Source organism: Dendropsophus ebraccatus, chromosome 8, assembly GCF_027789765.1.
Source record: "Dendropsophus ebraccatus isolate aDenEbr1 chromosome 8, aDenEbr1.pat, whole genome shotgun sequence".
Lineage (NCBI taxonomy): Eukaryota > Metazoa > Chordata > Amphibia > Anura > Hylidae > Dendropsophus > Dendropsophus ebraccatus.
Window position 1 is genome coordinate 121574946 of NC_091461.1, and position 23726 is coordinate 121598671.

At 47.4% G+C, this 23726-nt stretch overlaps 1 long non-coding RNA gene across 1 annotated transcript; it reads left to right on the forward strand.

Moving 5' to 3' along the window:
• The first annotated feature begins 2371 nt into the window (after positions 1 to 2371).
• Positions 2372 to 13748, forward strand: LOC138798876 (uncharacterized). Its single transcript, XR_011364195.1, has 3 exons — positions 2372 to 2447; positions 7368 to 7451; positions 13427 to 13748. It is a non-coding gene; the product is annotated as an uncharacterized lncRNA (long non-coding RNA).
• Positions 13749 to 23726: the final 9978 nt, after the last annotated feature.

Genomic DNA, 23726 nt, shown 5'->3' on the forward strand with positions numbered 1-23726 from the left:
TCAGGACCATGCCCGGGCCTTGTAGGGAGGTCATACACCTCATCAGGACCATGCCCGGGCCTTGTAGGTAGGTCATACAGCCACCTCATCAGGAGCATGCCCGGGCCTTGTAGGGCAGTCATACACCTCATCAGGAGCATGCCCGGGCCTTGTAGGGAGGTCATACACCTCATCAGGAGCATGCCTGGGCCTTGTAGGGAGGTCATACAGGCACGTAGAAGCCACACACAATACTTGGCCTCACTGCCACTTGGTATAAGGACATTACAGCAAAGTTAGATCAGCCTGGAGGGGGTTACCACTGTAATTCTGTGTGTGACGCCACCTCCAGGCCGCCATTGGGTAATACATGGGATTTCCACTGATGATGTGTGTGAGATGTTGTTGTCAGCACATTTAGCTTTGTACAGAACAAAGTGAAAGGCCACTCAGCCAATCACTGGCCACAGCTTCAAAAATGACTTCAAGGTCTCCAGCAACTGCAAGAGAAACCAGATCTCCCCTGAGGATGCTTATTTAAATATCTACATTTGAGACATGCATTTCATCCTCAATTTCCCAGTCCTGGTCAGGTCATAATATCCCCTCATCAGTATATTTAAAGGAGAAGTCTGGCCAGAACATATATTTTAGTACGTTATTGCCCCTCAAAAAAAGAAAAACAAAAAGTTACCAATTATGGTAAATGCCCATATAGAGCTTTATTCCTACATTTACTACAGCTTGGAGTCCTTATTCCTAGTAAAGATGGGGACGTCACGACCCACTGTCTAACATACAGAGGTGCGGGCTGGGCGGGGATGGGAGCGTGAAGCGGGGTAACCTCCGGTAACAGCTCCGGTGCAGGACGGGAGAGAGATCACCAGGATGATGTGACATGTAAATCATCACCACATTGGTGGTCTCTCTCCCGTGTAGTGGTCTCGCACCCGTCCTGCACCAACGCCGTCATTATCTGTATTTTGTGACCGGCCAGTAGACCTGGATAGAAGATAGGAAGACCTCAAAGCGACATGTAGTAACCCGGTACGGGCCCTTAAGTCTTATTGTACCTGAGTAAGGTAACTCCCTTGGTTTCACACAAGTGGGATGAGGTATCCATTGCAGTTCGTGTTTTTTCCACTAGGTGTCACTACTGTGTTTGTTTAAAGTCTCTTCTATGCACAGCTGAAGTCTCCCAAGGGTTAACTGTTGTATGTCACATGTTGCATTTTGTCCACTCACAAGGGCAGGTGCTTTCCCTCCTTTCCTCAGCCTATCCTCTCCTTCCTTTCTCTTTGCACACACACAGCCCACCAATCACAGTCAGGGTTAGACAAACCCCTGTAGTTAGGACTTCCCGGTGGGAAGAGTTAGTTGTAGTCTGGAGTCGGTCTAACAGGGACACAACTAAGCAAGCCAGTTTCTTGTGATGAGTACCAGAACAGCTATGCAGTGCTAAAACTCTACATGGGGAAAGAAGCCATTCAGGGATCACCTTGTCCACGCCAGGAACCTCTCTACAAAGTGTAGGGGAGTTACCTCAGGAGTCACAGGAACTGACCCTTGTGGAACAAAGGTACGGAAAGTCTACGTATTCCACTGCACAGCGCAGGACAACTGGGAAGTCTCAGGAGTCTGCTTAGCCCAGATAACAAGGCCTGGGGCTCATATTACCCACCTAGGACAGGTAGCCCACAACTAGGGGGCATAAGGCGGTCAGACTAGAAGTCATCTGTGAGTACAAGTGTTCTCTATTCTCTTCTTCTATACACCTCCATGTTCCGGCGGAGTAAATTTCTACATTGGACAAGGCCCCTCTGGCAACTCCTCTCCTCTATCCTCTGTACTGCAAAGCACCTTATCTTACCGCACCTCTGTATGTTAGACAGTGGGTTGTGATGTCACCATTTTTGCTAGGAATAGAAGACTCTAAGCTGTAGTAAATGAAGGAATAAAGCTCTATATGGGCATTTCCCATAATTAGTGACTATATACCAAGAAAGGACAAATAGGAAGGAACAGTTAGCACTAGCCCACAAGTTGTCACAATGAATACCGCCAAAACTGGATGTAATGGCAACAACCCCCTCTCAGTATGTGCCTATAAAGTAACACATTGATAACTCTAATATACTCCTCAATCACCTTGGTAAAGATGGTAGATGTCACATGGTCAGTTACACCAGATACCTATGTACATCCTACCCAGGGCCTCCTAATATAAAAGTGAAAACAAGCCATCGCCTGACGCCATCATCACCCGAATTCTTTTTCTTGCCCTTTGCACTGAACATAAGAAGTTATTATTGTTTCGTAAAAACTTCCAGTCAGATATGAAGGATGGATTTTTAAAGATGAAAGTGAAAGCTAAAAAACTTTTCCTTTTGCGACCATCAGTCCCCCGTACTCATCTCAGGAAAAGAGGAGGCAGCAGCACATCCGCTGCTACTGACTGCTGCTATATGGTAAGTTTAGGAGGATCTTCTGCAGAACATTGCACCCTGTTCCTGACTGCGCTCATAGCTCTTATCACCCCTTTTCCCTCTCTCAACTTTGCATCTGTTCTGCGATTAATGTTCTTTTGGTTCCATTGTTTACTGTGGGATGTTTCATCCTGTTTCCTTTGGTAGTGACCAGGCTTCTGTTCTTGACTATGTATTCCTGTCTGTATACAGCTCTAGTGACATCACATCTGGAATACTGTGTCCACTTCTGGAGACCTCACCTACAGAAAGATACTGATAACATAGAACTTGCCCATAGACAGCTACAAAAATGGTGGCGGGTGTGAGGCATGAAACTGTTATATATGTTACAGGAGGAAGAAGGGAAAGGGGGGACATGATGGAAACCTTTATATATGTTACAGGAGGAAGAAGGGAAAGGGGGGACATGATGGAAACTGTTATACATGTTACAGGAGGAAGAAGGGAAAGGGGGGACATGATGGAAACCTTTATATATGTTACAGGAGGAAGAAGGGAAAGGGAGGACATGATTGAAACTGTTATATATGTTACAGGAGGAAGAAGGGAAAGGGAGGACATGATGGAAACTGTTATATATGTTACAGGAGGAAGAAGGGAAAGGGAGGACATGATGGAAACCTTAATATATGTTACAGGAGGAAGAAGGGAAAGGAGGACATGATGGAAACCTTTATATATGTTACAGGAGGAAGAAGGGAAAGGGGGGACATGATGGAAACTTTTATATATGTTACAGGGGGAAGAAGGGAAAGGGAGGACATGATGGAAACCTTTATATATGTTACAGGAGGAAGAAGGGAAAGGGGGGACATGATGGAAACCTTTATATATGTTACAGGAGGAAGAAGGGAAAGGGGGGACATGATGGAAACTGTTATATATGTTACAGGAGGAAGAAGGGAAAGGGAGGACATGATGGAAACTGTTATATATGTTACAGGAGGAAGAAGGGAAAGGGAGGACATGATGGAAACCTTAATATATGTTACAGGAGGAAGAAGGGAAAGGAGGACATGATGGAAACCTTTATATATGTTACAGGAGGAAGAAGGGAAAGGGGGGACATGATGGAAACTTTTATATATGTTACAGGAGGAAGAAGGGAAAGGGGGGACATGATGGAAACCTTTATATATGTTACAGGAGGAAGAAGGGAAAGGGGGGACATGATGGAAACCTTAATATATGTTACAGGAGGAAGAAGGGAAAGGAGGACATGATGGAAACCTTTATATATGTTACAGGAGGAAGAAGGGAAAGGGGGGACATGATGGAAACTTTTATATATGTTACAGGAGGAAGAAGGGAAAGGGGGGACATGATGGAAACCTTTATATATGTTACAGGAGGAAGAAGGGAAAGGGAGGACATGATGGAAACTGTTATACATGTTACAGGAGGAAGAAGGGAAAGGGGGGACATGATGGAAACTGTTATATATGTTACAGGAGGAAGAAGGGAAAGGGAGGACATGATGGAAACTGTTATATATGTTAAAGGAGGAAGAAGGGAAAGGGAGGACATGATGGAAACCTTAATATATGTTACAGGAGGAAGAAGGGAAAGGAGGACATGATGGAAACCTTTATATATGTTACAGGAGGAAGAAGGGAAAGGGGGGACATGATGGAAACTGTTATATATTTTACAGGAGGAAGAAGGGAAAGGGAGGACATGATGGAAACTGTTATATATGTTACAGGAGGAAGAAGGGAAAGGGGGGGACATGATGGAAACTGTTATATATGTTACAGGAGGAAGAAGGGAAAGGGAGGACATGATGGAAACCTTTATATATGTTACAGGAGGAAGAAGGGAAAGGGGGGACATGATGGAAACTGTTATATATTTTACAGGAGGAAGAAGGGAAAGGGAGGACATGATGGAAACTTATATATGTTACAGGAGGAAGAAGGGAAAGGGGGGGACATGATGGAAACTGTTATATATGTTACAGGAGGAAGAAGGGAAAGGGAGGACATGATGGAAACTTTTATATATGTTAAAGGAGGAAGAAGGGAAAGGGAGGACATGATGGAAACCTTTATATATGTTACAGGAGGAAGAAGGGAAAGGGAGGACATGATGGGAACCTTTATATATGTTACAGGAGGAAGAAGGGAAAGGGAGGACATGATGGAGACCTTTATATATGTTACAGGAGGAAGAAGGGAAAGGGAGGACATGATGGGAACCTTTATATATGTTACAGGAGGAAGAAGGGAAAGGGAGGACATGATGGAAACCTTTATATATGTTACAGGAGGAAGAAGGGAAAGGGAGGACATGATGGAAACCTTTGTATATGTTACAGGAGGAAGAAGGGAAAGGGAGGACATGCTGTAACCTTTATATATGTTACAGGAGGAAGAAGGGAAAGGGAGGACATGATGGAAACCTTTGTATATGTTACAGAAGGAAGAAGGGAAAGGGATGACATGATGGAAACCTTTATATATGTTACAGGAGGAAGAAGGGAAAGGAGGACATGATGGAAACCTTTACGTATGTTAAGGGAGGAAGAAGGGAAAGGGAGGATATGATGGAAACCTTTATATATGTTACAGGCGGAAGAAGGGAAAGGAGGACATGATGGAAACCTTTACGTATGTTAAAGGATGAAGAAGGGAAAGGGAGGACATGATGGAAACCTTTACGTATGTTAAAGGACTACGTACAGTATGTTAAGGAGTTTAAGGAGGGAAGTGTTTTCAGAAAAAATAACAGTGTCACTGTCGTTTAATTATTATTATTTTTTTTTTGCAGAAATCAATAGTACAGGCGATTTTAATAAACTTTGTAATTGGGTTTATTAGCCGAAAATTTTTTTATTATGAGAAAGCAGTTTGAAGCTTTCCCCCCCCTGTCTTCATTGTTCTCTATGGAGAGGAGAGGGGTGGAGGGAGATGAGGCACCGAAACAGGACAACAAAGAGTTAAAGGAGACGTTCGGCCAAAAGCATTTTTTAATATGTTATTAGTTATGGAAAGTTAGACAAATTCGTAATGTACATTAATTGTGGGAAATGCACATTTACTGCTATTTCCCTTAATTTAGTAGACTTAGGAGACTTCAAATTCTCAGAAATTTGGTGACGTCACGAATCAGGGTGTAATTCCAATGGAGTGTCCAGCAGGGGGCAAATTATATAGAATTCAAGAGTACCATTGACTTCTATATATAGTGCGCCCCTGCTGGTCACTCCATTGGAATCATTGGCTGTCTATGGAACAGGTCACAAGGACGCTGGTTGACCTCAGGGAGATCAACCAGAACACCGCAGAGACACCATCACGTGTCTCAACGTCAGTGTATTCTAGAACATTGCCCCCTGGGAAATCAAATATGCAAAAGAACACTGCAGAGACACCATCACGTGTTTTGACGTCAGTGAACTAGCCAGACCTTCCCTCCGGGAAGGAACAACCAAGCCAAGGAATGTCTCCAATCAAGGAAACCACCCAAGCAAGGTATCCATCCACATACAGCTGTTTCTGGTTTCACGTGATGGTGTCTCTGCGGTGTTATGGTTGATCTCTCTGAGGTAAACCAGTGTCCTTTTGCATGCACTTACTAGTCATTGCTCCCACTAGCCAGAAACCTACTCCACACTGATGAGGGGAAAATACCCCGAAACAGCTGTCTGTGGATGGACATTCCTTGGCCTGGGTGTTCCTTCCCGGAGGGAGGGTCTGGCTAGTTCACTGATGTCAAGACACGTGATGGTGTCTCTGCAGTGTTCTTTTGCATATGGAACAGGTCAGTCTGCACATATATACACTATAGTACTCCCCCATCATCTGCTCATAGTATGAGCAGATGATGGGGGAGTAGTACCAGGGCCATGCCCAATCCGGCCCCCCTGCTGCCGCGGCGGTGATGGGGATAGCCCTGGTACTACTTTCCCATCATCTGCTCATAGTATGAGCAGATGATGGGGGAGTAGTACAGTGTATATATGTGCAGACTGACCTGTTCCATAGCCAGCCATTGATTCCAATGGAGTGTCCAGCAGGGGCAAACTATATATAGAAGTCAATGGAACTCATTGAATTCTATATATAGTGCGCTCCCTGCTGGACACTCCATTGAAATTATACCCTGATTTGTGACGTCACCAAATTTCTGAGAATTTGAAGTCTCCCTGATCTACTAAATTAAGGGAAATACCAGTAAATGTGCATTTCCCATAACTAATGTACATTACGAATTTGTCTAACTTTCCATAACTAATTAAAAAATGCTTTTGGCCGGAGTTGTCCTTTAATTTACAGCTACATCACTGGTCTATCTTCTCTTAAGTCAGCACTGACCTCTCTGACCACTGAATAGAGGCTTTCACACAGCTCCCACTGTGTAATCCTTTGTTCTCTGCTCTCTGCTGCCGACTAATCTCCCTTCTCCCCCCTCCCCTCTCCACAGAACAGACAGGAGCACGTCTGATGCAACAAGACACAATTTCATGATATTTTGCAGTGAATGAGAGAGAGGAGGGAGGGGGGGGGGGGCTGGGAAAGGCTTTTTGAATGCAGAAAATGGCATATTTGCCTAATAAACCCAAATACGAAGTTTCTTAAAATTTCCTGGACTACTAAGTCTCCTCCATTGTAGATTTATACGCTCTGACACACATCCTATACCGTCACTGACAGGAGAAGACTAAATGTTTGAACAATATTATAGGTCAATTGCAGTTCAGAGGACCTGTATGTAATTGCTGTGTAGTTGGTTGCAATGTGAGTTATGGTGCATTTACACAGGCAGATTTATCTGACAGATTTTTGAAGCCAAAGCCAGGCACAGATTGACAGGTTGACAGATATTTATGTTCATTACAATAGACTTGATTTGTGATGTCACACGGTCATTGTTTATCTGCTATCTATTATTTCCCAGAAAATCCCCATAAGGGAGGAAAGCGGAAATTCTATTAGTGTAAACACTCAGGATCTGCAGGATATCCACTGCCACTCACTGCAGGTAAGTGTATGCTTAGTATCTGCAGGTTTATATAATATAGTTGTATATTTAACACTTTTAATATCGTTGTATATGTAACACTTATTTTAAACAACTTTGCAGAAATCAATTGTGCAAGTAAGTATAAGAAACTCTGTAATAAGTTTCATTAGGACAATGAGCTTCCTTCTGTACTCATAAGGGTACCCCCCAACCCCGACTTCTAATCTGTTCATTATTCTTCTTTCTACGGCAGACTGAAGACAGGTTTGCACTTTACAAACTTTAAAGGGGTATTCCAGCTTAGAAACAGCTGGACATTACATTCATAAAGTCATATAACTTTATTAAAAAAAAAGAAAATGATTCAATGGGAAGCACTCAAATGTGTTTTAAGGGGTGTTCCCATTAAACATGGTGCCCGATTAAAGAGGGGAAAAAAAAGCACGATCCAAAGTCTCCTCTCTTGAACTGGCGCACAAACGTGCCCTCTCTCTCTCCCTATTTTGAGAGAACTTCAAGCCGATTGCTCAGAAGTCAAACGTCTTTTGGAGGCATCTTGGGGCCGGTTGCTACAGACTTGCTGCAGCAAATTCTATGAATATGGCAACAAATGCAGCCGTATGTTGGCCAGAACCTTGAAGGATAAATTGGAGCAGTCCCATATCCCATGCATCAAAACGCTGTCTAACAAAACTACTCACGTTACTCCGGAAATCACATCCACATTCCATGCTTATTACACTAACTTATACAATCTACCTCGGCCTACGACCCTGACACCCGAGCCCTCCCCCCCGGCCCATCACTACACACATGGAGTTGGAGGATCCATTTGCAGCACACAAACTTTTCTGTGCTATAGCGCAGCTGCCAGGGGGAAAGAGCCCGGATCCGGATGGCCTCACTGCTCAATTTTATAAAACATTGCAAGACTCCCTAGCTCCAGTAATGCTTCTGACTTTTAACTCTGTCTCTGATGCCACCCCTTTCTTAAAGCATTCTACTAACGCCCATGTTGCCCTTATCCCAAAGCCCGGAAAGAACCCCCAGGTTTGCGGTAGCTAACGCCCAATTTCTCTATTTAATGTGGATCTAAATATAAATTTATGCTTAACTAATTGCCAATAGGCTGAACCCCCACCTACCTTCACTCGTCCACCCAGACCAAGTGGGCATTGTACCAAGGAGGGAAGCACGAGACCCCACTTTGAAAACTTTGGATGTTATCCATTACGCACAGTCTCACAAAGTGCCGTTAATGATTCTCTCTTTAGGTGCCGAAAAGGCCTTTGATAGGCTCTCCTGGCCCTCCCTGGTACAAACCCTACAACACGTGGGCCTGGGCCCCTCTCTTATCACTAGGATCTTAGCCCTCTACCAATCCCCTTCAGCTCAATTGAAGATCAATGCTACCTTGTCTATGCCTTTTTCCATTTTTAATGGGACTAGACAACGGTGTCCCCTCTCCCCCCTCCTCTATGTCCTCATAATGGAAAATTTGCTGACCGTCATTTGCTCTGACCCAGACATAAAGGGAATTAGTGTTGAGGCCCATGAATATAATGTTCTGCTTTTGCAGATGATCTCTTAGTATACATCACAAATCCGCATATCTCCCTTCCTTCCCTGATGTCTTGGTTGGAGCAATTTGGCGCTTGGTCTAACTTCAAAATTAACCTCTCTAAATCGGAATCTCTGAATGTATCCCTAGATAATGCTTTGAGTAAGGCTCTTAAGTCTAATTTTCCATTTGCTTGGCCATCAGCAGGAATAGCCTATTTAGGCATCCACATTCCCCCACCATGACCCAACTTTTTGAGGTAAATATCCTTCCTCTATTAACACGTCTTACTAAAGACCTGTACTCTTGGAACCAAAAAGAATTCTCCTGGTTCGGGAGAATGAACATCCTGAAGATGACTGGTTTGCCGAGACTGCTTTACTTACTGCAGACCATCCCCGTCCACATCCCAGCCTCCTTTTGGAAACAAACACATCGCTGTTTCACCTCATTCATTTGGTCCTTTGAATGTCTTAGGATTAAGCGTGAGGTTCTTTCGCGACCTAAGGATATGGGAGGGGTTGATCTGCCTGACTGCCGTCTCTACTATTTAGCATGTGTCCATGCACGGGTCTTGGACCTGTTCCACCATTCAACCTCTAAACTTTGGGTGCAACTGGCACAAGCCCAATGCCAGAGACTTCTGTCCATGCTCCCCTGGACTTGGACCCCGTCCTATCGAGATAACAACCCCATGTCGTATACTGTCCAACATAGGCAAAGTCTTTTAAGAGTTTCTACAATAAAGTTGGATTTTATATGAGCTGAAGGATTCCAGTTTCTTCTTTGATACCTTAGCAGCTATGCCCGCAGCGGGGACATCCTATGTTCTACTGGACAACCCCGTCCCCTGACACCCATCAATGATAACCCGGCCTTTGAGCCAGGACTGTCCCCGACCTTCCTGGGTATAGCTAGAGGTTCCTACCTTTATTTCTATCATGTTGTTAAACAAGGTGCCCTATTCCCACTACCAACTATTCTTTCTAATGCCCCCGGTATGGCCAGATGCTCATTTGAATATGCTCAGCTACAACTTTTTTACTCCACTTTCTCATGCACCCATAAGCTGCATGGAACATTGGCAGACTTTGAGAAGTTGTGTATGGCCTCCTGCTGCCCCCCCGCATGTCATGTCCATGATCTAACGAATGCTCCTATCTTCCGGATCCAGTCAACTACTCCCCCTTTTGCTCTGCATGGGAGGGGGAACTGAGGAGGACAGAGACAGAAACTTTATACACAGCAGTGTGAATGGCCCTGTGTAAGGGCCCTATTCCACAGTAACGATAATCGGCCGATTATTGTTCGGTGAAATAGAGAGAACGATCAGCTAATGATCGTGTCATCGGCTGATTGTTCATTTAGGGCCAGACCTAAAATCATCGTTCCCCCACCGCGCATCGCTAGGGTTGAATAGCGGTGCGCGGCGGGCGACCAACAATTTGAGAAGAAGAAGCAGCAGCAGCAGAATACATTACCTGGCTGCAGGGCTTCTCCTCCGCGCTGTCTTCATCCCTGGGTCCCGCGCGCTCTATCTTCTGAATGGTCGGTCAGCTGATGGAGCGCTCAACCAATCACAGGCCGGGACCACCGCGGCCTGTGATTGGCTGAGTGTGGCCTGTCAGCTGACCGGCCATTCAGAAGATAGAGCGCAGGGGACCCGGGGAGGAGACGGAGCGGAGGACAAGCCCTGCAGCCAGGTAATGTATGATACTGCAAGGGCTGCAAGGACATCGGTAACAATGTCCTTGCAGCCCTCGCTCAACAATCATCGGGCCATGGAATAGGCCCAGTAAACGAGCGGCGATCTACCAGATCGCCGGTCGTTTACATCATTGATCGGGCCCTCCTCGGCCCATGGAATAGGACCCTAAGTGTAAGTGCAGGCTCATTATAGAGCAGTGTGTATAGCTGAGTTTGAGTGCAGGCACATTATAGCAGCAGAGTGTATAGCTGAGTGTGAGTGCAGGCACATTATCGCAGCAGAGTGTATAGCTGAGTGTGAGTGCAGGCACATTATAGCAGCAGTGTGTATAGCTGAGTGTGAGTGCAGGCACATTATAGCAGCAGTGTGTATAGCTGAATGTGAGTGCAGGAACATTATAGCAGCAGTGTGTATAGCTGAGTGTGAGTGCAGGCACATTATAGCAGCAGTGTGTATAGCTGAATGTGAGTTAAGGCACATTATAGCAGCAGTATGTATAGCTGAGTGTAAGTGCAGGCACATTATAGCAGCAATGTTTATAGCTGAGTGTAAGTGCAGGCACATTATAGCAGCAGTGTGTATAGCTGAGTGTGAGTGCAGGCTTATTATAGCAGGAATAGAGAGGATGGGAAACACAAGGATTAACAGAGACTGCAGGGAGCAGGAAGGAATGAGCAGGGCAGATGTGGGCACATACATGCTGCACTCTCTGTCCAGGGAGAGAGGGGTTACAGCTATGAAGAGATTACCTCCATAGTCCTGTCCCCTGATGCAAGCCCCAGCCTGAAGTGGATCTGCTATGATTTGGAAGGCCATGCCCCTCCCCCACTCCCCCTCCCACCCAGTACAGGGAGCTCTTACACCAAAGCAATGCTCTTACACCAAGTCACAATTTTGAAAAACTGTGAGCTCTACTTTCAAAACGCTCTCAATGCAAGTCGCTCTTAAACCAAAGTACCAATGTACTTCTCTGGGGAGATAAAGCTGACATAATCGAACATCCATAAACGTATCACTGATTCTTCAGCTTCTCAGTACTATTAATATTAACATCAAGAGTTAGTTTACAATTTTACATAAGCCCACACACTGCTTCACGATTTGGGTGGGTCCCTAACCTAAAAATTGCTCATCGCAGCATGGTGATTACCACTGTAAAAACAAAACAAAGCCAGAGAAGGGATTGAACAGTTACTAGTGACCCCAATGCTGCTAGACATAGCCCCCCTGAGCTCTGGGCCCCACCACTTCATGGACACTGCGCTGCTGCAACAATGGCCGCCACATGGAGCCGCACCACACAAGGAGAAGCAGATGGAAAAAACTCACCCTTTCAGCCAAAGGATGGAGGGAAGCCTGGTACTGACCCTATACACACTTACTAATTAGAACCACCTGGCTAGGGTAGAAGTGTAGGACCAAGACGAAAAAACCTAGGGTACTGTCTGACATGCAGCACTCGGCCAGACAGCAATAAAGGGGGGCAGCACGTTCGGGCTGCCATTCTACTTTAAGGGCCTCAATGACCCTGCTGAAGATCCATACTCCTGTGCTTAACCACCATGCCCGCCTCTGGATGACGTTACCATTCTGACATCCTTAAGGCTGGCCACTTCCAAGGCTCAGCCTGTTCACCACCATTTACCATCCTCTATGAGTTAAAAGGAGTCCACCATAGCTTGCCTGCAACTTCCACCTGACTCCTGAGCCGCCAAATCAAAACTGTGATAGATAAAATAAATATATATATATATATATATATATATATATATATATATATGCACATTTTTAATAAATTTTTTAGTAATTTTAGATTTTTATCTCTTTATTTTTATCTTTTTAATCTTTTACACATTTTTGCACTTAATTTAATGCCATGAACGTATAACTTAGAACTACAATTCCAGGCAAAACTATGAAGATTGTGCAAAAGAGGCGAAACCTCCAGCACTCAGGAGAGGAAAAAAACCCTGTGGAGGAAACCACTAGGGAACCAAGGCTGAAGGATTGCCCTTCCTTTGGGCTTAGAGGCTTAATGCCAAACTGTAACTAATCAAATGACAATCGATATTGTCATTACATATGGTACGATATACAGACAGATAATATTTACAATACATGCATTATTACACTTGTAAAAAGAAAATTAATTTTAAAGTAAAAATAAAAAAAGGAAGGGCGGGAGGGAAATGTTTTTCTCCAGATCTTCTTGTAAAAGAGAGGAAGTGAGGGACAAGACATGAAGTTATTTCTATTTCTAAACCCCACCCTGCTCATAGCAATACACTAGGCATATACTCATCAATGTTAAAGCAGAACCACCTGTGCTTAAATGTGTAGCATTATACAGACAAGACTGCTGGGGCTATAGGTGCCCCTCTCCCAAAGTCATGTCCCCCTTTGCTTAGGGCTCTGGAGGAGTCTGGACACAATCCACAGGATCTGATTTACTGCACTGTGATGATTGGTGATCGCTGCAGTAAATCCGTCCGCAATAAGACGTGTAGCAGCATCGAAGTGCAGGAAAGGGATAGTTTAATCTGTTACTCTTTCTATATGACTGAACGTCCCTGTTTGGTCTTTACACCAGGACCAGGTTGTCCCACTGGTTTATGGAATCCAGGAAACAGGTCAGAATATGGAAAGAAATAGTGAAGCGGATGGAAGATTGGTAGTAAATGTATATACATACCGGAAATACTAACTCTGACTTATTGGTTTCAGAGAGAAGGGATCATCTTGGAAGACGACATTTGTAGAAACATCCGACCTTAGAATAAGTGGTTATCGACATGTCTGATTCAGAAGAGGAATACACTGTTGGTCCATATTCTGGTGCTAAAGCCTACCACAATGGGTTTCATGCTGAAGCCGGTGCAATAAGAGAAAGAACCCGGCAAGGTGCATGGAAGACTAAAGCCGAGATCCTATACACTGATGTCAGAGCGGAGGCAAACCCAAAGGGATTTGAAGCATCGGCTACAGCAGGACTAGGAAGGGCCTCATTTTCTACTCACCCATATAAACGTCTTGGCTCCATAGATACCGGTTTAGGTTTCCGCGCCAAGATTACTAATTTTGACAAACCCTTAAGGTTTTATGAGGAGCTTCCATGTGTCCGTGCTGGAGCCTCTGTAAAAGTATGTGAAGATAATCCTGGGTTAAGACTCCCCAAGGCTAAAGCTTACGTTGAAGCCAGTACAGTAGGAGTAGGAGCTGAGTGTGGTTTTTGGGCATTTAATATCAAGGGTCCAAACGCTAGTGCCGGATATGAGGTCGGTCGAGAGGGAGTTGGAGGCAAGGCCACAGCAGAACTACTAAGGGTCTCGGGTACAGTTGGGCCACTTGAAGTCAAAATAGCACCAAATGTAGATACTGGTTTAAGTGTAGGAGAAGATGGTGTGGATGCAAGTTTTCTAGGTTTTGGCTTTACAATTGGACCTCGACTAAGTGTTTCTACACCTATCGGTGGAATATCCCTATTCTAGATTCACAGCCGCCGGCCTCATTCATTTTAACAGCCTAAATAGAGTCACCAAGCGACTTTGTTATGGATGTATACCCTAATTTAAGGGCTGCTGTCCGCAGTGTGAAATAAGCCTAACTTACTTTTGCTATGTGTGCCGCTCTTATATCTTTTTTCTAAATGGACTAGAAAAATTAGCTTCTTTCTTCTAAAAACAGTGCCACCCTTGTCCTCAGGTCATGTGTAGTATTACAGCTGGGCTTCATTCACTTTAATGTGACTAAGCTGCAATACCGCACATAACCTTAAGGGACAGGAGTGGAGCTGTTTCTGGAAGGAAGCAGCTATGGTTTTTCTAACATTAAATAATCCCTGTAAAGTGTCCTGACTAAGGATGGTCCGAACCCGCCAAGGTTCAGGTTCGTACGAACCCGGACTCTCGGCAATGATTCCTGCTGTCTTAAACCTGGAAAACCGGGATACAGCCACAGCCATAGGCTGTATCCCAGTTTTCCAGGCAGTCCTCCTGCTTTATTCACCCTCTACACGGAGGTGGAAGACAGCGGGAATCATTGCTGAGAGTCTGGGTTCGTACGAACCTGAACCTCGGCAGGTTCGGACCATCCCTAGTCCTGACATTGGTAAAACATTGGTTTAATAAATGGAGAGGGTTGTTAGCAACTATAGGAGACATGTTAGCCATTTATAGCTTGATTTGCATAGCTACAGCGCCACCTATTGCTGATTTGTACTTTTTTTTCATTTTACGCAAATGTACCACTTTGCTTACTCAAATATAGTTTTTTATACTACTATTACCTGGTCGGTGCCAACGCGTACATCACAGTGGTGTAGTACATTTTTTAAACTGCCGCCCAATTGCCGCGATCTTCACCGATTTCTTCGTTTGTACATTGGCCCACTCTATGCAGTGGTGGCGGATGTGGTGCCCCCAGTGTACTGATATCCCCTCCCCTCGGTGACACGGCCAGACTTGATTCTGATGGATATATATCATCGTGGGGAGGGGATATCGGTACACTGGGACACACCCAAAGAAGGGCCAAAAGCCCACAACACATCACTATGGGTCCCCACTGAATAAAATGTAACTTTTATTGACTCACATTAAAAATAAAAAGTAAATGGTGGGATTAAAAACTCCCACTCCTCATGTCCCTCCTAGTTCATAGAACCCTACATGGGGCATTATTCACAGTAGCTGCAGACTACTACTAGGTGCTATTTAAAAAGAAAACTCCATGGCCCCTCATGGTCTTCTGTATTTCCATCTCTCTGATGTATACCTCTCATGACGGCAGGAGGTGTCAAGGTAGTCACTATAGATGGTAAGAATCATTGTAATCTTCAAAAGAGGAACATTATATTCTCCTTAACCGGCTTGTAGCTGAAACTGCCGCTTATGCAAGATGGAGCCTGCGAACAGACGTTTCCTGTTTGTATGTAAAGATATTGTCGGCTTAGCCAGGGACAAGCCTAGGACCCTACTATGCAGATGCAAGAAAAGAGCTTTATATTTCTACGTATGCAGATTGTGCAGGTTATACCAAATATATTAAGTGTATAACCAACCAATCATATATTATAAATGTGACTTTGTGAAAATACTTTGACTATATAAACTATCACTTCCTCAAATAAAGAAGTATCCTTGCTCGGCTGAGAAAGGATCTTATACTGTCTCTCTCTCTCTCTGGTGTGATTCCTTGCACTAGCGCTCACCTATATACTGTATATCTCTTTGGACAGCGACAGTAACTGGGGTATCGGTGGACAAACGGGCATCCATCTCTGACAGAGGCAGGAGTATATACCTATCCTTACATGCAGGGGCGGTCTTGGCATTTCTGGGGCCCCAAGCGAAGTTATGTCTGCCCCCCCCCCCCCCTCGACACGCATTCATAAACAATAGACCGCTGTGTGTTGCCCCCAGTAGTATATACCCTTGTGCGCTACCGCCAGTAATATATACTCCTTGTGTGCTGCCCCCAATAGTATATACCCCTTGTGTCCTGCCCCCAGTAGTATATACCCCTTGTTTGCTTCCCCCAGTAGTATATAGACCCCTGTGTGTTCCCCCAGTTATATATAGCCCCCCTGTGTGCTCCCCCAGAAGTATATAGACCTCCTGTGTGCTGCCCCAGTTGTATATAGACCCCCTGTGTGCTGCCCCCAGTTGTATATACCCCCTGTGTGCTCCCCCACTAGTATATAGGCCCACTGTGTGCTCCCTCAGGGGTATTTAGCCCCCCTGTGTGCTCCCCCACTTGGATATAGACCTCCTGTGTGCTCCCCCACTTTGATATAGACCTCCTGTGTGCTCCCCCACTTTCATATAGACCCCTGTGTGCTCCTCCAGTAGTATATAAACCCCCTGTGTGGTTCCCCCAATAGTATATAGACCCCCTGTGTGCCCCACCAGTATTATATAGACCCCTTGTGTGCTGCCCCAGTAGTATACAGACCCCTGTGTGCTCCCCCAGTTATATATAGACCACCTGTGTGCCTCACAAGTAGTATATAGACCCCCTGTATGTTCCCCCAGTAGTAAATAGACCCCCTGTGTGCCCCACCAGTAGTATATAGACCCCTGTGTGCTCCCCCAGTAGTATATAGCCCCCTGTGTGCTCCCCCACTTGGATATAGACCTCCTGTGTGCTCTCCAAGTTTTATATAGACCCCATTCTGCTGCCCCAAGTAGTATATAGACCCCCTGTGTGCTGCCCCCAGTAGTATATAGACCCCTCTGTGAAGCCCCAGTAGTCTATAGCCCCCCTGTGTGCTCCCCCTGTTATATAGCCCCCTGTGTGCTCCCCCCATTTATATAGACCCCTGATGTGCGCTCCCCCAGTTAAACAGGCCCCTGTGTGCTCCCCCTCCCATATAGTATATAAAACAAACACTTATACTCACCTGGGTCCGGGCGTCTCCTCTTCTCTTCACACTTGTGGCCGCAGGAAGGGTTTTCCCTGCGATCACAAGAGGCCGCACTCCCCTTGTCCTGGCGCCGATGCTCCAGTGATGTCACAGCGCTGGCACCACAAGGACAAAGCTGCCACTTGTGACAGCTGGAAGTCAATGGAGAAATGGATCAAAACGGAAACAATTGCATCCGCTCTTCCCTCCGTTTTTTGCAAAATGGTTGAAAAAAAAAGGACTGCAAAAACATAGTGTGAACCCGGCCTTACACATTAAAGCGAAGTACCATCAGGCACACACAATACACAAAAGAGCCCTAACTTGTGTTCATAGCTTGTGGAGATATCTCCAGCTGTTTGGATCTGAATCATATATGAATTTTTCTTCTGGTTGTCTGATAGTGGCTGCGACCTCCCCCTCTCCCTCATGAATGTGCTGAAAGGCACCTGACTGGTTATGGTGGTGGCACACTGACTGAATACCGGAGGGGGGGCACACTGACTGGATACCGGAGGTGGGCACACTGACTGGATACCGGAGGGGGGGCACACTGACTGGATACCGGAGGGGGGGCACACTGACTGGATACCGGAGGGGGGGCACACTGACTGGATACCGGAGGGGGGGCACACTGACTGGATACGGTGGGGGCACAATGACTGGTTATGGTGGGGGCACACTGACTGGATACGGGGGGGCACACTGACTGAATACCGGAGGGGGGGCACACTGACTGGATACCGGAGGGGGGGCACACTGACTGGATACCGGAGGGGGGGCACACTGACTGGATACCGGAGGGGGCACACTGACTGGTTATGGTGGGGGCACACTGACTGGATACCGGAGGGGGCACACTGACTGGATACCGGAGGGGGCACACTGACTGGATACCGGAGGGGGCACACTGACTGGATACGGAGGGGGACACACTGACTGGATACCGGAGGGGGCACACTGATTGGATACCGGAGGGGGGCACACTGACTGGATACCGGAGGGGGCACACTGACTGGATACCGGAGGGGGGTCACACTGACTGGATACCGGTGGGGGGGCACACTGACTGGTTATGGTGGGGGCACACTGACTGGTTATGGTGGGGGCACACTGACTGGATATGGAGGGGGCACACTGACTGGATACGGAGGGGGCACACTGACTGGATACCGGAGGGGGCACACTGACTGGATACCGGAGGGGGCACACTGATTGGATACCGGAGGGGGGCACACTGACTGGATACCGGAGGGGGCACACTGACTGGATACCGGAGGGGGGGTCACACTGACTGGATACCGGTGGGGGGGCACACTGACTGGATATGGTGGGGGCACACTGACTGGATATGGAGGGGGCACACTGACTGGATATGGGGGGGGGGCACACTGACTGGATATGGAGGGGGGTATACACTGACTGGATACCGGAGGGGGGGGCACACTGACTGGATACGGTGGGGGCACACTGACTGGATACGGTGGGGGCACACTGACTGGATACGGGGGGGGCACACTGACTGGATACGGAGGGGGCACACTGACTGGATACGGAGGGGGCACAATGACTGGATACGGTGGGGGCACACTGACTGGATACGGGGGGGGGCACACTGACTGGATACGGGGGGGGCACACTGACTGGATACGGGGGGGGCACACTGACTGGATACGGGGGGGGGCACACTGACTGGATACGGAGGGGGCACACTGACTGGATACGGAGGGGGCACACTGACTGGATATGGGGAGCACACTGACTGGATATGGGGGGGCACACTGACTGGATACGGGGGGGGCACACTGACTGGATACGGAGGGGGCACACTGACTGGATACGGAGGGGGCACACTGACTGGATACGGAGGGGGCACACTGACTGGATACGGAGGGGCAGTGGCAGATTATAATATGGGCGGTTTGGGCGGCCGCCCTGGGCCCGAGGCTCCGGGGGGGGCCCATGCCAGGCCGCCCACATTATAATCCACCACTGTACTGTCCCCCGGCTGATGTGCGGCTGCCGGGGGTGTCCCGTCCTATCAGAGAGCTCCCGTGCGCCTGTGGCTGTGACTTCCGGCGCAAGGGGAGTTCTCTGATGCGCGCGTTGCCGAGGATAGGACGAGAAAACCCCCGGCAGCCGCACATCAGCCGGAGGCTGCAGAAGGAGAGAGGCTCAACGGGGGAATGGACGCCAGGTGAGTTGTGTTGTTTTTTGGGTTTTTTTGTGTTATCTGCAAGAGGGGGACCATCTGTGGGGGGGGGGGGGGGGGGGCAGAGGGGGACCATCTATAAGGGAGGGGGAAGAGGGGGACCATCTATAAGAGAGGGGGAAGAGGGGGACCATCTATAAGGGGGGGCAGAGGGGGACCATCTATAAGGGGGGCAGAGGGGGACCATCTATAAGGGGGGCAGAGGGGGACCATCTATAAGGGGGGGGGAGAAGGGGGACCATCTATAAGGGGGACCATCTATAAGGGGGGGCAGAGGGGGACCATCTATAAGGGGGGGGGGGGGAGAAGGGGGACCATCTCCTATAGGATTAGCACCCTCCTCTCCTGACATCCTCTGTGCTGCTGTAACCTCCCCTATAAGATCAGCCCCCTCCTCTCCTGACATCCTCTGTGCAGCAAGGGACCAAACATTATGTTTATTGGGGACAGCATTGGGGGGGGGGGCAGTATTGGATTATAATGTGGGCGGATTGACCGGGGGGGGGGGGCCTCTGGTGAGGATACACCCTGCCTGACCTCCGCTCCCTCTGGTGAGGACACTTCCTGTCTGAGCTCCGCCCCCTCTGGTGTTCTGTATAGTGTATAGGTGTTCTGTATAGTGTATAGGTTTTGAGAAGTGGTTATATATGTGGACAGCATTTATGATGCATATAATCACACAGAGGCAGCGCCTGTTGACAACATAACAGGACTCCCATAGACACTTTGCTCTGGCTTTGGTTTATGCTTGCACAACAATCATTGCCCGTTCTTAGCCCAGCCAGCGGCTCTGGCAACACGTCTCTTTGGGTCCCGTGGCGTTACATCACCCAGAAACAGTCTGATCTCAGTCGGCCGCTAAAGGCTGACCTACAGGCTTAGAGGGACAGGCTTAAGGCTTAACGCAGTGGTAGCATCTCTGCCAATACATTAGTAGGTTGGTGATCATTCCAGTCAAGTGCCCCCCCCCAGGATTATAATTATTTGATAATAAAACTAAAAAATTAATAAAAATTCATCCCATAAATATTTTTGGGGCTACTATGTGGGGCATATATGGTGGATTGGCTACTATGTGGGGCACTATATGGGGGATTGGCTGCTATGTGGGGCTCTATATGGGGGCATTGGATACTATGTGGGGCACTGTGTGGGGGATTGGATTCTATGTGGGGAATTGGACACTATGTGGGGGATTGGATTCTATGTGGGGCACTATGTGGGGGATTGGATACTATGTTGGTCACTATATGGGGGCATTGGATACTATGTGGGGCACTATAATGGGGGATTGGATACTATATAGGGCATTTTTGGTGTGTTTCGATACTGTATAGGGCACTATTCAGTCAGCAGCATGTGGTGACTGTAGGGGAGTGGCTATGGAGGGTTGCTATGGGGGCGTGGCTATGGAGGGTCGCTATGGGGGCGTGGCTATGGAGTCGCTATGGGGGCGTGGCTATGGAGGGTCGCTATGGGGACCGTGGCGCACATGTCCCTCTTTGCTCTTTGCAAAAGTTGGGAGGTATGATCTATGTTACCTAGTCCTTCACTGCTTAGAATATTATATTTATTTCAGGGTTCACCATGTTCCCGGCATTGATGCAGTGATGTCTCACTTTTGTTTCCAGGTTGTCTGCAAGCTTCTCCCTAGGTCCAGTATGATGGGCAGGCCCAGGGCCGTATTACCAGCTGCTGCCCCCGGCACTACCCCTGCAGACCCTCCCATCTTCTCTCACCAATCAGCATCAGGATTTTCTAGTTTCTGATCATCATATTGATATCTGATCAGTCTTAGGTCGCGTTCCCACATTTTACTGTACGTCACCACATGCAGCAGATGACAGATCCTCATGCGGTAACCAATAGGCGTATGGCCACCAATCCAGGCAACTGCACATGACTACTGGGGAAGAGATGGGAGCCTGGTGTCAGCCACATACATTTCTCTACATGGAGAAACATTGTCTGAATCACGTTTTTCATGTTTTTTAATGGCTTAAAACAAATACTTACTGGATACCACCTCCACACCAGACCTGACCAATACCACCATACTGTGACTGGATACCACCGCCTCACCAGACCTGACCAATACCACCATACTGTGACTGGATACCACCGCCACACCAGACCTGACCAATACCGCCATACTGTGACTGGATACCACCGCCTCACCAGACCTGACCAATACCGCCATACTGTGACTGGATACCACCGCCACACCAGACCTGACCAATACCGCCATACTGTGACTGGATACCACCGCCACACCAGACCTGACCAATACCGCCATACTGTGACTGGATACCACCGCCTCACCAGACCTGACCAATACCACCATACTGTGACTGGATACCACCGCCACACCAGACCTGACCAATACCGCCATACTGTGACTGGATACCACCGCCTCACCAGACCTGACCACCTGACCAATACCGCCATACTGTGACTGGATACCACCGCCACACCAGACCTGACCAATACCGCCATACTGTGACTGGATACCACCGCCACACCAGACCTGACCAATACCGCCATACTGTGACTGGATACCACCGCCTCACCAGACCTGACCAATACCGCCATACTGTGACTGGATACCACCGCCTCACCAGACCTGACCAATACCACCATACTGTGACTGGATACCACCGCCTCACCAGACCTGACCAATACCGCCATACTGTGACTGGATAACACTGCCACACCAGACCTGACCAATACCGCCATACTGTGACTGGATAACACCACTATACCAGACCTGACCAATACCGCCATACTGTGACTGGATACCACCGCCTCACCAGACCTGACCAATACCGCCATACTGTGACTGGATAACACTGCCACACCAGACCTGACCAATGCCGCCATACTGTGACTGGATAACACTGCCACACCAGACCTGACCAATACCACCATACTGTGACTGGATACCACCGCCTCACCAGACCTGACCAATACCACCATACTGTGACTGGATACCACCGCCTCACCAGACCTGACCAATACCGCCATACTGTGACTGGATACCACCGCCTCACCAGACCTGACCAATACCACCATACTGTGACTGGATACCACCGCCTCACCAGACCTGACCAATACCGCCATACTGTGACTGGATAACACTTCCACACCAGACCTGACCAATACCGCCATACTGTGACTGGATAACACTGCTATACCAGACCTGACCAATACCGCCATACTGTGACTGGATAACACCGCTATACCAGACCTGACCAATACCACCATACTGTGACTGGATAACAGCACCATACCAGACCTGACCAATACCTCCATACTGTGACTGGATAACACCGCCATACCAGACCTGACCAATACCACCATACTGTGACTGGATAACACCGCCATACCAGACCTGACCAATACCACCATACTGTGACTGGATAACACTGCCATACCAGACCTGACCAATACCGCCATACTGTGACTGGATAACACCGCCACACCAGACCTGACCAATACCGCCATACTGTGACTGGATAACACCGCCACACCAGACCTGACCAATACCGCCATACTGTCACTGGATAACACTGCCACACCAGACCTGACCAATACCGCCATACTGTGACTGGATAACACTGCCACACCAGACCTGACCAATACCGCCATACTGTGACTGGATAACACTGCCACACCAGACCTGACCAATACCGCCATACTGTGACTGGATAACACTGCCACACCAGACCTGACCAATACCGCCATACTGTGACTGGATAACACTGCCACACCAGACCTGACCAATACCGCCATACTGTCACTGGATAACACTGCCACACCAGACCTGACCAATACCGCCATACTGTGACTGGATAACACCGCCATACCAGACCAACCTCTTCTTTTGTATATAGAGCTGAAGAACCCATTCAGTAACTCAGCTTTCTCCTGATCCGCAGTTATTAACTCCCCGTCACCATTATTTAGGGGTCCTACATGCTTTTTTTTTTTTTTTTTGCATTAATATGTTTAAGAATTTTTTTGAGTTTCTTTTGCTATCTATGGCTACCTGCCTTTTATTGTAATTTTTGCTGCATTTATTACCTTTTTATTTGACCTTTTTGTAATGTGTAAAGGCGACCTCTGACCCCGCTGACCCCTCTGGTTTGTATTTTTTGAATGCCCCTTTGTTTGTCATTTATAGCCCTATAACCTCGGTTGTCGCCATGTGGGATTGGATTTTAACCGTTTACGTTTGTTACCCATAGGAATTAATTTATCAGTACAGTTATTTATTTGCCTGGGACAGTGTGGAGTTGATGTTGCTGATACTGTCACACCAGGGCACATCCCTTCTTTGCGGTGGTCTCTACATTTTGTTGTATTTTTAGTAAATTCTAAGATATACTCTCCATGCACGGATAAAATTT